Consider the following 14,968-nt stretch of genomic DNA (forward strand, 5'->3'; position numbering starts at 1 on the left):
TAAATAATACAAAACAATATATATATATATATATATATATATATATATATATATATATATATATACATACATACACACACACACACACAATTTGTTTTTAAATAAAAATAGGAAATAAAAAAAATAAAAAATTATATATATATATACACACACACTTTTTTTTTAAAATAATGATAGGAAATTTAAAGAGAAAAAACAAAAAAACAAAAACCGCAGAGTCAGTATCTTCTCTGCTGAGCGAAATTTTAGGACTTTATGTCTAAAATAATCCAGGAAATGAAAGTCAGAATGGGTTGTTATGGTGGAAGGTTGGCGGACGGTTCCTTATTTTACCATAAAATGGGGGAATGTACTGTTTGTGTCAATGCTTGTTATTAGATGAACATGCACTACAGGAGCAGCGAGATGTAAATGAGTTTATAAAAAAAAAAAAGAGTTCTGTATAATATATACATACATATATATATATATATATATATATATATATATATATACACACACACTGTATATAAATACACACACACACATTTTTTTTTATTAATGATGGGAAATTAAAAAAAATAAATAAAAAATGTGTGTGTATGTATGTATATATATATATATATATACTGTATATATATACACACATATATATGTACGTACATGCTTCTGTATTTATATATATATATATCAAACCTTTAAGCGCTATATAAATACTGTATAATAATATATATACACACACATATACTTATAAACATTAGGAAATTATTTAGATTGTAAGCTCCCAGGATCAGGGCCCTCCTATCCCTCTTGTATTGAACTGTATTGTTGCTGTATTGTCTCCCGTTATATTGTAAAGTGCTGAGCAAACTGTTGGCGCCATAAATCCTGTATAATAATAATATAAATCCTGTATAATAATAATAATAATAATAATATATAAATCCTGTATAATAATAATAATAATAATATATAAATCCTGTATAATAATAATAATATATAAATCCTGTATAATAATAATAATTGAAAAAAAAAATTATATATATATATGTACATACACACACATTTTTTTATTTACAATGATAGGAGATTTAAAAAAAAACAACAAAAAACCACAGTCAGCATCTTCTCTGGTGAGGGATGTTTTAGGGCTTTATGTCTAAAATGAATCCAGGAAATGAAAGTGTTGTCATGGTGGAAGTTTGGCGGACGGTTCCTTATTTTCCACAAAGGGAATGTACTGTTTGTGTCAATAAATACAACATAGTTCTATAATATATATAGTAATAAAATAAATATTAAAAAATTATTATTTAAAAATAATAATAAAACTGTGTATATATATATATATATCTGTGTGCGTTTTTTTTTATATTAATGCCAATAAAATAATAACACACAACAATAAATTATTATCATTCATTTAAAACATTAAGAATTATTTAAAATTAAATAGGAGTGGAAGATGTGCTAATGTATATTGATAATGTCACTAATTCCAATTTTTATTTCCATTTTTATATAGTATCATATAATGTGGGTGTTTTTTTTTTTTATAATAATGTCAATAACATTAATACACAATAATAAATTATTATGATTAATAAGAAATACAATCTATTAATAAATATAATTTAAAATGAAATAGGAGCGGAAGATGTACATCGCTAATGTCAATAATAATTGCAATTTCTTTACTATATGTATATATAATATAGGAAATGTGTATTTGCTCCCCGGCTGATGCTGAATGTTCGCCCCTCACACAGAAATGATCGGTCTAACAATGGAATGTTCGCCCCTCACACAGAAATGATCGGTCTAACAATGGAATGTTCGGTGTAACACTGAGAGACAGAATACAACAACAAATTCAGCAGAAATGCGTCTAACAAATGATGACTGATCTGCATGTTCATGAGGGAAAGAAGGATTCGATCCCCTTCACAAAACATGACTTAGTACTTGGTGGCAAATCCCTTGTTGGCAATCACAGAGGTCAGACGTTTCCTGGAGTTGGCCCCCAGGTTTGCACACATCTCAGGAGGGATTTTGGCCCACTCCTCTTGGCAGATCCTCTCCAAGTCATTAAGGTTTGGTGGCTGACGTTTGGCAACTCGAACTTTCAGCTCCTCCACAGATGTTTAATTGGATGAAGGTCTGGAGACTGGCTAGGCCACTCCAGGACCTTAATGTGCTTCTTCTTGAGCCGCTCCTTTGTTGCCTTGGCCATGTGTTTTGGGTCATTGTCATGCTGGAACACCCATCCACCACCCATTTTCAATGCCCTGGCTGAGGGAAGAAGGTTCTCACCCAAGATTTGAAGGTACATTGCCCCATCCATCGTCCCTTTGATGCGGTGCAGTTGTCCTGTCCCCATAGCAGAAAACCACCCCTAAAGCAGAATGTTTCCACCACCATGTTTCACAGTTGGGATGGTGTTCTTGGGGTCATAGGCAGCATTCCTCCTCCTCCAAACACAGCGAGTTGAGTTGATGCCAAAGAGCTGGATTTTGGTCTCCATTGACCACAACACTTCCCACCAGTCCTCCTCTGCATCATTCAGATGTTCAGTGGCAGACTTCAGACGGGCCGGGACATGTGCTTTCTTGAGCAGAGGGACCGTGCGGGTACTGCAGGATTTCAGTCCTTGTCGGCGTAGTGTGTTACCAATTGTTTTCTTGGTGACTGTGGTCCCAGCTGCCTGGAGATCATTGACAAGATCCTCACGTGTAGTTCTGGGATGATTCCTCACTGTTCTCATGATCATTGACACCCCACGAGGTGAGATCTTGCATGGTGCACCAGACCTAGGGAGACTGACACTTGTTTTGTGTTTCTTCCATTTGTGAATGATTGCACCAACTGTTGTCACCTTCTCACCAAGCTGCTTGGCCATAGTTTGGTAGCCCAGTCCAGCCTTGTGTAGGTCTACCATCTTGTCCCTGACATCCTTGGACAGCTCTTTGGTCTTTGCCATGGTGGAGAGTTTGGAATCTGATGGTTTGATTGCTCCTGTGGACAGGTGTCTTTTATACAGGTAACACAATGAGATTAGCAGCACTCCCTTTAAGAGACTGCTTCTAATCTCAGCTTGTTACCTGTATGAAAGACACCTGGTAGCCAGAAATCCTGCTGAATGATAGGGGATCAAATCCTTCTTTCCCTCATGAACATGCAGATCAGTCATCATTTGTTAGACGCATTTCTGCTGAATTTGTTGTTGTATTCTGTCTCTCAGTGTTACACCGAATATTCCATTGTTAGACCGATCATTTCTGTGTGAGGGGCGAACATTCCATTGTTAGACCGATCATTTCTGTGTGAGGGGCGAACATTCCATTGTTAGACCGATCATTTCTGTGTGAGGGGCGAACATTCCATTGTTAGACCGATCATTTCTGTGTGAGGGGTGAACATTCCATTGTTAGACCGATCATTTCTGTGTGAGGGGCGAACATTCAACATCAGCCGGGGAGCAAATAAACATTTCCTTCACTTTAGGTGGTAGTGATGGGCACTGATAGGTGGGACAAGGGGTGGGCAGGGGGGTCAGCTGCCCCGGGTGCAGGGAATCTAGGGGGCATTCTACAGCATGTAGAAACAGTGGGGGAGGGGGGCGCAGTTCTGGATCCTCCTGGGCTGGGTCCTCGGTTACATTGTGGAATGACTCAGTACCTGCAGAACCAATACGGCTCATAGAGCTCCATGGATGGTCAGTATTTACCTCTCACAGATCACATGACTCCCCCTGGTAAAACCCTCCTCTGCTGTTCTCTCCGGACGGCACCATCTGTGTTCCGGCATCATTCAGGGTCACCATCTACTTCCGGGACTGAGATGGCAGCTCAGAGATGACACAATCACGGAGGTCCTGGTGCCTGTGACACTATTGCCTGTGTTCACAAAATGTCTGACACAGATCAGCCGCCTCACTGCTTTTGGCTTCCTACAAATTTACAATGTACAGTCTGATCACTGGGGGAGGGGAGACTGAGGAAATGCTTCCTCCTGCCTCATACAAAGTTACAATGTACAGTCTGATCACTGGGGGAGGGGAGACTGAGGAAATGCTTCCTCCTGCCTCATACAAAGTTACAATGTACAGTCTGATCTCTGGGCTCCCTCTACAAGGTTACAATGTACAGTCTGATCTCTGGGCTCCCTCTACAAAGTACAAATGTACAGTCTGATCTCTGGGCTCCCCCTACAAGGTTACAATGTACAGTCTGATCTCCGGGCTCCCTCTACAAAGTTACAATGTACAGTCTGATCTCCGGGCTCCCTCTACAAAGTTACAATGTACAGTCTGATCTCCGGGCTCCCTCTACAAAGTTACAATGTACAGTCTGATCTCTGGGCTCCCCTTTACAAAGTTACAATGTACACTCTGATCTCCGGGCTCCCTCTACAAAGTTACAATGTACAGTCTGATCTCTGGGCTCCCTCTACAAAGTTGCAATGTACAGTCTGATCTCTGGGCTCCTCCTACAAAGTTACAATGTACAGTCTGATCTCCGGGCTCCTCCTACAAAGTTACAATGTACAGTCTGATCTCTGGGCTCCCTCTACAAAGTTACAATGTACAGTCTGATCTCCGGGCTCCCCCTACAAAGTTACAATGTACAGTCTGATCTCTGGGCTCCTCTACAAGTTTTGTGACATGAAATCTTTCCAGTATTTGGTGGTTGTGACCTTTGCCGCCCCCATCGCTGTTTCCTTGATAACAGGAAAGTTTGTGTCTAGACATAATGAATATACAGTATAGAGGGGGGGGGCAGCTGTGACATGGGGGGGGCGGCTGTGACACGGGGGGGAGGGGGGTACATGGAGGTGACAACAGGCGGATGTTGTTCTCTCAGCCGCAGACTCACACCAGGGGGGTCTCTGCCTCCTCCGCAGTGACACAGGAAGCGCACTGACACAGCTATGGTCACCGAACGCTGAATTCTGGGTGTGCAGCTACAGACACTCGCAGCTCCAACCCTCACCAGGCGGCAGCTGCTCCACCAAAATACATTTCATTTCTGTCCATCCAGTCCTGATATTCATACATCTCCGCCACACAGCATGGCTCGCCCCAAAACCTGATTCTTCTCTGTCGCAGTAACAGACCAGTGCAGTCACCTCTCTGCTCTCTCCTCCTGCCAGCATGTTCTGCGTCAGCATAGGTGAATGTAGGACACTGGATTGGCCCTAAGCGAGGCCCCTCCCTCTCTCAGTGCATTTTTGACTGTAGTGATTGGTGTTACACAGGGCCGGGACAAGGTCATTTAGAGCCGAGGGCGGACATGACAAATAGCACCCCCCCATCCACAAGATGCATGGGCATTATGCGTCAGCAAAAATCCCCTCCCCTCGATAAATCAAGTACTAAACAGCATACTTACCCCCTTAGTATGAATTCCCCTCCTCCCTCTACAAATCCACCCCTATGCTGAAATCCCCCCTCCGAGCACAAATCCCCCCCCATTCCCCCCTCCCACTACAAATCCGCCCCCCTGCTGAAATCCCCCCTCCCAGCACAAATCCCCCCCACCCCCACGCCCAACACAAATCGCCCCCCCCCCATTCCCCCTCCTCCCAGTACAAATCCACCCCCCTGCTGAAATCCCCCCTCCCAGCATAAATCTCCCCCCATCCCCCCCCCCCAGCACAACTCTCCCCCCCATTCCCCCCCTCCCAGTACAAATTCACCCCCCGTTAAAATCCCTCCTCCCAGCACAAATCACCTTCCCCCCCCCCCATTCCACCAGCTCAAATCTTCTCTCTCTCCATGTCCCCCCCCCAATCATCTCTACTAATACAAATCTCCCCCGACCCCCAAAAATTCCCCTCCTAGCACAAATCTTTGCCCCCCCCCCTCATCCCCTTAGATCAGTGGTTCTCAACCTTTCTAATGCCGCGACCCCTTAATACAGTTCCTCATGTTGTGGTGACCCCCAACCATAAAATTATTTTCATTGCTACTTCATAACTGTAATTTTGCAGTGGGAGGAATAGTGCCCCATCATTGGTGTCAGTGGGAGGAGTAGTGCCCCATCATTGGTATCAGTGGGAGGAATAGAGCCCCATCATTGGTGTCAGTGGGAGGAATAGTGCCCCATCATTGGTGTCAGTGGGAGGAATAGTGCCCCATCATTGGTGTCAGTGGGAGGAATAGTGCCCCATCATTGGTATCAGTGGAGGAATAGTGCCCCATCATTGGTATCAGTGGGAGGAATAGTGTCCCATCATTGGTGTCAGTGGGAGGAATAGTGCCCCATCATTGGTGTCAGTGGGAGGAATAGTGCCCCATCATTGGTGTCAGTGGGAGGAATAGTGCCCCATCATTGGTGTCAGTGGGAGGAATAGTGCCCCATCATTGGTGTCAGTGGGAGGAATAGTGCCCCATCATTGGTGTCAGTGGGAGGAATAGTGCCCCATCATTGGTATCAGTGGAGGAATAGTGCCCCATCATTGGTATCAGTGGGAGGAATAGTGTCCCATCATTGGTGTCAGTGGGAGGAATAGTGCCCCATCATTGGTATCAGTGGGAGGAATAGTGTCCCATCATTGGTGTCAGTGGGAGGAATAGTGTCCCATCATTGGTATCAGTGGGAGGAATAGTGTCCCATCATTGGTATCAGTGGGAGGAATAGTGCCCCATCATTGGTGTCAGTGGGAGGAATAGTGCCCCATCATTGGTGTCAGTGGGAGGAATAGTGCCCCATCATTGGTGTCAGTGGGAGGAATAGTGCCCCATCATTGGTGTCAGTGGGAGGAATAGTGCCCCATCATTGGTGTCAGTGGGAGGAATAGTGCCCCATCATTGGTGTCAGTGGGAGGAATAGTGCCCCATCATTGGTATCAGTGGGAGGAATAGTGCCCCATCATTGGTATCAGTGGGAGGAATAGTGCCCCGTCATTGGTGTCAGTGGGAGGAATAGTGCCATGTCATTGGTGTCAGTGGAAGGAGTAGTGCCACATCATTGGTGTCAGTGGGATGAATAGTGCCCCATCATTGGTATCAGTGGGAGGAATAGTGCCCCATCATTGGTGTCAGTGGAAGGAATAGTGTCCCATCATTGGTATCAGTGGGATGAATAGTGCCCCATCACTGGTGTCAGTGGGATGAATAGTGCCCCATCACTGGTGTCAGTGGGAGGAATAGTGCCCCATCACTGGTGTCAGTGGGATGAATAGTGCCCCATCACTGGTGTCAGTGGGATGAATAGTGCCCATCATTGGTGTCAGTGGGAGGAATAGTGCCCCATCACTGGTGTCAGTGGGAGGAATAGTGCCCCATCGTTGGTGTCAGTGGGAGGAATAGTGCCCCATCGTTGGTGTCAGTGGGAGGAATAGTGCCCCATCGTTGGTGTCAGTGGGAGGAATAGTGCCCCATCGTTGGTGTCAGTGGGAGGAATAGTGCCCCATCGTTGGTGTCAGTGGGAGGAATAGTGCCCCATCGTTGGTGTCAGTGGGAGGAATAGTGCCCCATCGTTGGTATCAGTGGGAGGAATAGTGCCCCATCGTTGGTGTCAGTGGGAGGAATAGTGCCCCATCGTTGGTGTCAGTGGGAGGAATAGTGCCCCATCGTTGGTGTCAGTGGGGGGAGTAGTGCCCCATCATTGGTGTCAGTGGGGGGAGTAGTGCCCCATCATTGGTGTCAGTGGGGGGAGTAGTGCTCCATCACTGGTTTCAGTGGGGGGAGTAGTGCCCCATCACTGGTGTCAGTGGGGGGAGTAGTGCCCCATCACTGGTGTCAGTGGGAGGAGTAGTGCTCCATCACTGGTGTCAGTGGGAGGAGTAGTGCCACATCATTGGTGTCAGTGGGAGGAATAGTGCCCCATCATTGGTGTCAGTGGGAGGAGTAGTGCCCCATCATTGGTGTCAGTGGGAGGAGTAGTGCCCCATCATTGGTGTCAGTGGGAGGAGTAGTGCCCCATCATTGGTGTCAGTGGGAGGAGTAGTGCCCCATCATTGGTGTCAGTGGGGGGAGTAGTGCCCCATCATTGGTGTCAGTGGGGGGAGTAGTGCTCCATCACTGGTGTCAGTGGGGGGAGTAGTGCCCCATCACTGGTGTCAGTGGGAGGAGTAGTGCTCCATCACTGGTGTCAGTGGGAGGAATAGTGCCCCATCATTGGTGTCAGTGGGGGGAGTAGTGCCCCATCATTGGTGTCAGTGGGGGGAGTAGTGCCCCATCATTGGTGTCAGTGGGAGGAATAGTGTCCCATCACTGGTGTCAGTGGGGGGAGTAGTGCCCCATCATTGGTGTCAGTGGGGGGAGTAGTGCCCCATCATTGGTGTCAGTGGGGGGAGTAGTGCCCCATCATTGGTGTCAGTGGGGGGAGTAGTGCCCCATCATTGGGGTCAGGGGGGGGGGAATAGTGCCCCATCATTGGTGTCAGTGGGAGGAATGGTGCCCCATCATTGGTATCAGTGGGAGGAATAGTGCCCCATCATTGGTGTCAGTGGGAGGAATAGTGCCCCATCATTGGTGTCAGTGGGGGGAGGAATAGTGCCCCATCGTTGGTATTAGTGACACCAATGATTGGGCACTATTCCTCCCACTGACACCAATGATACTTACCTTGCTGACCCCTGCTCCAGCCTGGGCTCGCTCTCTCACTTACCTGTCAGCTGTCTTCCTTCTCTGGCCGCTCTCCTCTTCACTCGCTCCGGCAGCTCCCTCGGTCTTCTTTGATGTACGCGCGCTGCCACTCGGCTCCTCCTCTCCAAGCTCCACCTCCTCGCCGGTGATTGGCCGCCTGTGTGCCTCTCCTGAGCTACAGTTCCGGTGGCCAATCAGCGGCGAGGAGGCGGAGCTGCTGAGCGATCCCGGAGGTGTGGCCAGGTGACAGCAGCGTATCATCCCGCCCACAGATCGCCGGAGACTGCAGCGGTGTCTCGGTTCCTAAGACCATCGGAAATATGTGTTTTCCGATGGTCTTAGGCGACCCCTGGGAAATGGTCGTTCGACCCCCAAAGGGGTCGCGACCCCCAGGTTGAGAACCGCTGCCTTAGATCAAATCCCCTTGTAGCACAAATAACCCCCACTAATCCCTACTAATACAAATCCCCCCACCCACCCAAACTTTACCCTCCTAGCACAAATCCTTGCCCCCCCAGCTCAAATACTCTCACTCCTCTTATGCCCCAGAACAAACCCCCCTCGAAATTTCCCCTTGTAGCACAAATACCCCCCAATCATCTCGACTAGTACAAATCCCCCCGCCCCAAAAATTTCCCTCCTAGCACAAATCTTTGCCCCCCCCCCCCCCCCAGCTCACATCCTTTCACTCCTCTTATGCCCCAGACCAACCCCCCCCCTTCCAAATTTCTCCTTGTAGCACAAATACCCCCCCCCCCGCCAATCATCTCTACTAATACAAATCTCCCCCAACCCCCAAAAATTCCCCTCCTAGCACAAATCTTCCTCCCCCCAGCTCAGATCCTCTCACTCCTTTTATGCCCCAGAACAAGCCCCCCCCCTCGAAATTTCCCCTTGTAGCACAAATGCCCCCCAATCATCCCTTCTAATACAAATCTCCCCATCCCCCAAAAACTCCCCTCCTAGCACAAATCTTTGCCAGCCTCCCCCCCCCCCCCCAGCTCAAATCCTCGCTCTCCTCATAGGTCCTAGAACTCCCCCCCCCCCAAATTTCCCCTCCTTGCAAAAATACCTTGCACTCATCCCTAATACAAATCCCGCCCTCCCCCGTCCCCCAAAAATTCTCCCCCCCCCCACTTCAATAAAACCTTTTCTAGCGCAACCCCCTCCCCCCCGAAAAAAAAATCTTCCCTCCTGTCTCATATTCTCTTCCCCCTTCCAACACAAATACCCCCAAATCCCCACACCTAGCACACCTCCCCAAATTTCCCTTCCTGGAACAATTCTTCCTCCCTTCCGCCCCCCAAATTCTGAAAAAAAACAACAATTTTCTATTTATAGAAAAGATATTCTGGAGCAGGGGCGGACTGACAGCTCATGGGGCCCCCGGGCAATAGGGGATCATGGGGCCCCTGTGTCCTTGCCCAAACTCAAAAAAGCCTATGAAAAAGTTACCAGGAGCCAGGGGCGGACTGAGAACTCAGGGGCCCCCAAGCAATAGGGGATCATGGGGCCCCCGGGCAATAGGGGATCATGGGGCCCCTGTTTCATTGCCCAAACTCAAAAAAGCCTATGAAAAAGGTACCAGGGGCATCTCATGGGGCCCCCTACTGACCCCGGGCCCTCGGGCATTGCCCGAGTTTTCAAATGGTCAGTCCACCCCTGTTCTAGAGCCCCTCAACCTGCATCAGTGACAACCTTGTGTGAGCTTTCCCTCTTCCAACACAGCGCTGTCACAGTGTATAAAACCGATCGACCTCTTCCCACCTACGTAATCCAGATGTGTGGCAGCCCCGAGGTTCGGCTTCAACTTCCACTCTCTGCACATGTGTGTCCATGGGTAGCAGAGGTTCCGGTGCGAAGAGCGCCCTTATGCAGGCCATACAAGGGTCGAATTACAAATGATTTTCTGTCCGAAAATCCAAAAATGTTCGCTCGGTAATCCGATGGCGCCATCAATGATTTCGAAAATCGGCCGATCGAGTCATAAAGTTCACCCCATATAACAGGCGAAACTTCTGTTCCTTCCAGGTCACGGCTCGTGTGTCCAGGGGCGGACTGACCATTCGAGCACTCGGACACTGCCCGAGGGTCCGGGGTCAGTAGGGGGCCCCATGAGATGCCCCTGGTACCTTTTATAGGCTTTTGTGGGTGTGGGCGAGGACACAGGGGCCCCATGAGTTATTAGTCCGCCCCTGCTTACCTTTTGGAAAAACGATCATACGATTTTACGATCATTGAGTCAGTCGTTTTTCACAAATTTTCCAACATGCCTGATCACCGAAGGGGGGGAACCACGAAAATCGTCCGGTGCCATTGATCCCACTAACAGAGCGAAAATCGTCCGGTGCCATTGACCCCACTAACACAGCGAAAATCGTCCGGTGCCATTGACCCCACTAACACAGCGAAAATCGTCTGGTGCCATTGATCCCACTAACAGAGCGAAAATCGTCCGGTGCCATTGACCCCACTAACACAGTGAAAATCGTCTGGTGCCATTGATCCCACTAACAGAGCGAACATCGTCCGGTGCCATTGACCCCACTAACACAGCGAAAATCGTCCGGTGCCATTGACCCCACTAACAGAGCGAACATCGTCCGGTGCCATTGACCCCACTAACAGAGCGAAAATCGTCCGGTGCCATTGACCCCACTAACAGAGCGAAAATCGTCCGGTGCCATTGACCCCACTAACAGAGCGAAAATCGTCCGGTGCCATTGACCCCACTAACAGAGCGAAAATTGTCCGGTGCCATTGACCCCACTAACAGAGCGAACATCGTCCGGTGCCATTGACCCCACTAACAGAGCGAAAATCGTCTGGTGCCATTGACCCCACTAAGAGAGCGAAAATCGTCCGGTGCCATTGACCCCACTAACAGAGCGAACATCGTCCGGTGCCATTGACCCCACTAACAGAGCGAAAATCGTCCGGTGCCATTGACCCACTAACAGAGCGAAAATCGTCCGGTGCCATTGACCCCACTAACACAGCGAAAATCGTCCGGTGCCATTGACCCCACTAACACAGCGAAAATCGTCCGGTGCCATTGACCCCACTAACAGAGCGAAAATCGTCCGGTGCCATTGACCCCACTAACAGAGCGAAAATCGTCCGGTGCCATTGACCCCACTAACAGAGCGAAAATTGTCCGGTGCCATTGACCCCACTAACAGAGCGAACATCGTCCGGTGCCATTGACCCCACTAACAGAGCGAAAATCGTCTGGTGCCATTGACCCCACTAAGAGAGCGAAAATCGTCCGGTGCCATTGACCCCACTAAGAGAGCGAAAATCGTCCGGTGCCATTGACCCCACTAACAGAGCGAAAATCGTCCGGTGCCATTGACCCCACTGACAGAGCGAACATCGTCCGGTGCCATTGACCCCACTAACAGAGCGAAAATCGTCCGGTGCCATTGACCCACTAACAGAGCGAAAATCGTCCGGTGCCATTGACCCCACTAACACAGCGAAAATCGTCCGGTGCCATTGACCCCACTAACACAGCGAAAATCGTCCGGTGCCATTGACCCCACTAACAGAGCGAAAATCGTCCGGTGCCATTGACCCCACTAACAGAGCGAAAATCGTCCGGTGCCATTGACCCACTAACAGAGCGAAAATCGTCCGGTGCCATTGACCCCACTAACAGAGAAAAGATCGGCCGATTATTCTTAGGACCGATTTTCGCACGAAAAATCAGTCGAATTTCGACCCATGTATGGCAGGCCTTATGGCACAGTGACCGAAATGTCAAAAACAGCTTCTACTAAAAACTGGGAGCTGCCAGGACTTGCAACTCAGTCCAGGAAGTAGACTGTGACCCCCTAAGGGCCCCTTACATGCCAAGCGGAGAGGTAATAAATATCTGGAAGAGGAAAAAAATGTAAAAGTTATAAAAAAGAAAACGACTGTAAAGATTTGTAGATTAGTAGATTAACCACTAGAGGGAGCTGTGTGTTGTACTCAGCCTCAATCAACCTCCTCACTTAACAGCTGCTGAGATATCAGCCACATGGGGAGTGCATGGTTTTCAGAGAGCCAACCCAGCCAGATTTTTGCATTATTCTAACAAATTTTTAATGGTTGAACTGGATGGACTTTTGTCTTTTTTTCAGCCAGACTAACTATGGAACTAAATGTTGAAGCAGAAGCCTCCATCCAATGACAAAAACTGCCCCTCCCCCCGTGTATTTAATACAGTATATATATATATAACTTTTTTTTTTTATATAACACATTGATACATTCATTTACATCACGTCGCTCTTGTTGTGAATGGACAACTGAAAAAAAAAAGGATGGCCAAAAAGAGTACATTGCCTTTGAAAGAAAAATAAGGAACCGTCCTCCAACCTTCCACCATGACAACCCTTGTGACTTTCATTTCCGAATTCATTTTAGACATCAAGTCCAAAAATATCCCTCACCAGAGAAGATGATGACTCAGTGTTTGTAAAATGGAAACTGACACTAAACAGCCATTTTTGAATTTATTTAAATTTAGTTTTGGGTGGAGTAGGGATGGGTTAGACCCCCTGCTAGATTTTGTTTTTATTGCTGCCTGTGTCTCTGCTGAGTAGATTCACCAGGAAAGAAATGACAGGAAATCTAAAATCAGTTGTCACTGAAACAGGAAGTGAGGGGATATCATTCAATGGGGGACACCTGTTCCAGTGAAGGGGATTCCCCTTATTTTATATCTTAAACGGAAAAAGATTATATATATATATATATATAGAGTCATGGCCAAAAATATTGCCCCCCCCCCGCATTTCTGTCCGATAATTATTATACAGGATTTATATAGCGCCAACAGTTTGCTTTACAACATTAGTACGCACCACTTCACTCAGAAAATTGCAAATGTTTCGGCATTCTCGTGTTTCTCTCTTTTGTTTGTATTGGTGACACAAAAAAAAAGTTGAAAAACAAAAAGCCAAATCTGACGCATTCCACGCGAAACCCCCAAAATGGACTGGATAAAATTATTGGCACCCTCCATGTAATATTTGGTGGCACACCCCATGGAAATAATAACTGAAATCAATGGCTTCCTGTCACCATCAAGGAGTTTCTTCCACCTCTCTGCTGGAATTTTGGATCGCTCTTCTTCCACCAACTGCTCCAGGTCTCTCAGATTGGAAGGTTCCTTTTCCCAACTGCTGGTCTGAGATCTCTCCACAGGAGCTCTATGGGATGGAGATCTGGACTCATTGCTGGCCAGTTCAGTCCTCTCCAGCGCTTTGTCTGAAACCATTTCTGGGGCTCTTTGACGTGTGCTTTGGGGTCATTGTCCTGCTGGAAGACCCATGACTTCTGATGGAGACCCAACTTTCTGACACCGGGCCCTACATTGCACCCCAGAATTCTTTGGTAGTCTTCAGATTTGATAATGCCATTCACACGGTCAAGACATCCAGTGCCTGAAGCAGCAAAGCAACCTCAAAACATCAGTGACCCCCCCACCATGTGTGACTGGAGGGATTGGATTCTTTTCTTTGAAGGCCTCATTCTTTTTATGAAAACAGTAGAATGATGGGCTTTACCAAAAATCTGGACTTTTGTATCATTTGTCCACAGCACATTCTCCCAAAAGCATTTTGGTTTCCTCAGGTAAGTTTTTGCAAACTACAATCTGGCTTTTTTGTGTTTCTGTGTCAGCGGTGGGGTCCTACTGGGTCTCCCACCATATTTCTGTGTCAGCAGTAGGGTCCTCCTGGGTCTCCTCCCATATTTCTGTGTCAGCAGTGGGGTCCTCCTGGGTCTCCCACCATATTTCTGTGTCAGCGGTGGGGTCCTCCTGGGTCTCCTCCCATATTTCTGTGTCAGCGGTGGGGTCCTCCTGGGTCTCCTACCATATTTCTGTGTCAGCGGTGGTGTCCTCCTGGGTCTCCCACCATATTTCTGTGTCAGCGGTAGGGTCCTCTTGGGTCTCCCACCATATTTCTGTGTCAGCAGTGGGGTCCCCCTGGGTCTCCTACCATATTTCTGTGTCAGCGGTGGGGTCCTCCTGGGTCTCCTACCATATTCTGTGTCGGTATTGGGGTCCTCCTGGGTCTACTACCATATTTCTGTGTCAGCAGTGGGGTCCTCCTAGGTCTCCCACCATATTTCTGTGTCAGCAGTAGGGTCCTCCTGGGTCTCCTCCCATATTTCTGTGTCAGCAGTGGGGTCCTCCTGGGTCTCCCACCATATTTCTGTGTCAGCGGTGGGGTCCTCCTGGGTCTCCTCCCATATTTCTGTGTCAGCGGTGGGGTCCTCCTGGGTCTCCTACCATATTTCTGTGTCAGCGGTGGTGTCCTCCTGGGTCTCCCACCATATTTCTGTGTCAGCGGTAGGGTCCTCTTGGGTCTCCCACCATATTTCTGTGTCAGCAGTGGGGTC

This window comes from Staurois parvus, unplaced genomic scaffold (genome assembly GCF_062004578.1).
Source record: "Staurois parvus isolate SC_StPar_1 unplaced genomic scaffold, SC_StPar_1.0 ptg000794l, whole genome shotgun sequence".
Classification (NCBI taxonomy): Eukaryota; Metazoa; Chordata; class Amphibia; order Anura; family Ranidae; genus Staurois; species Staurois parvus.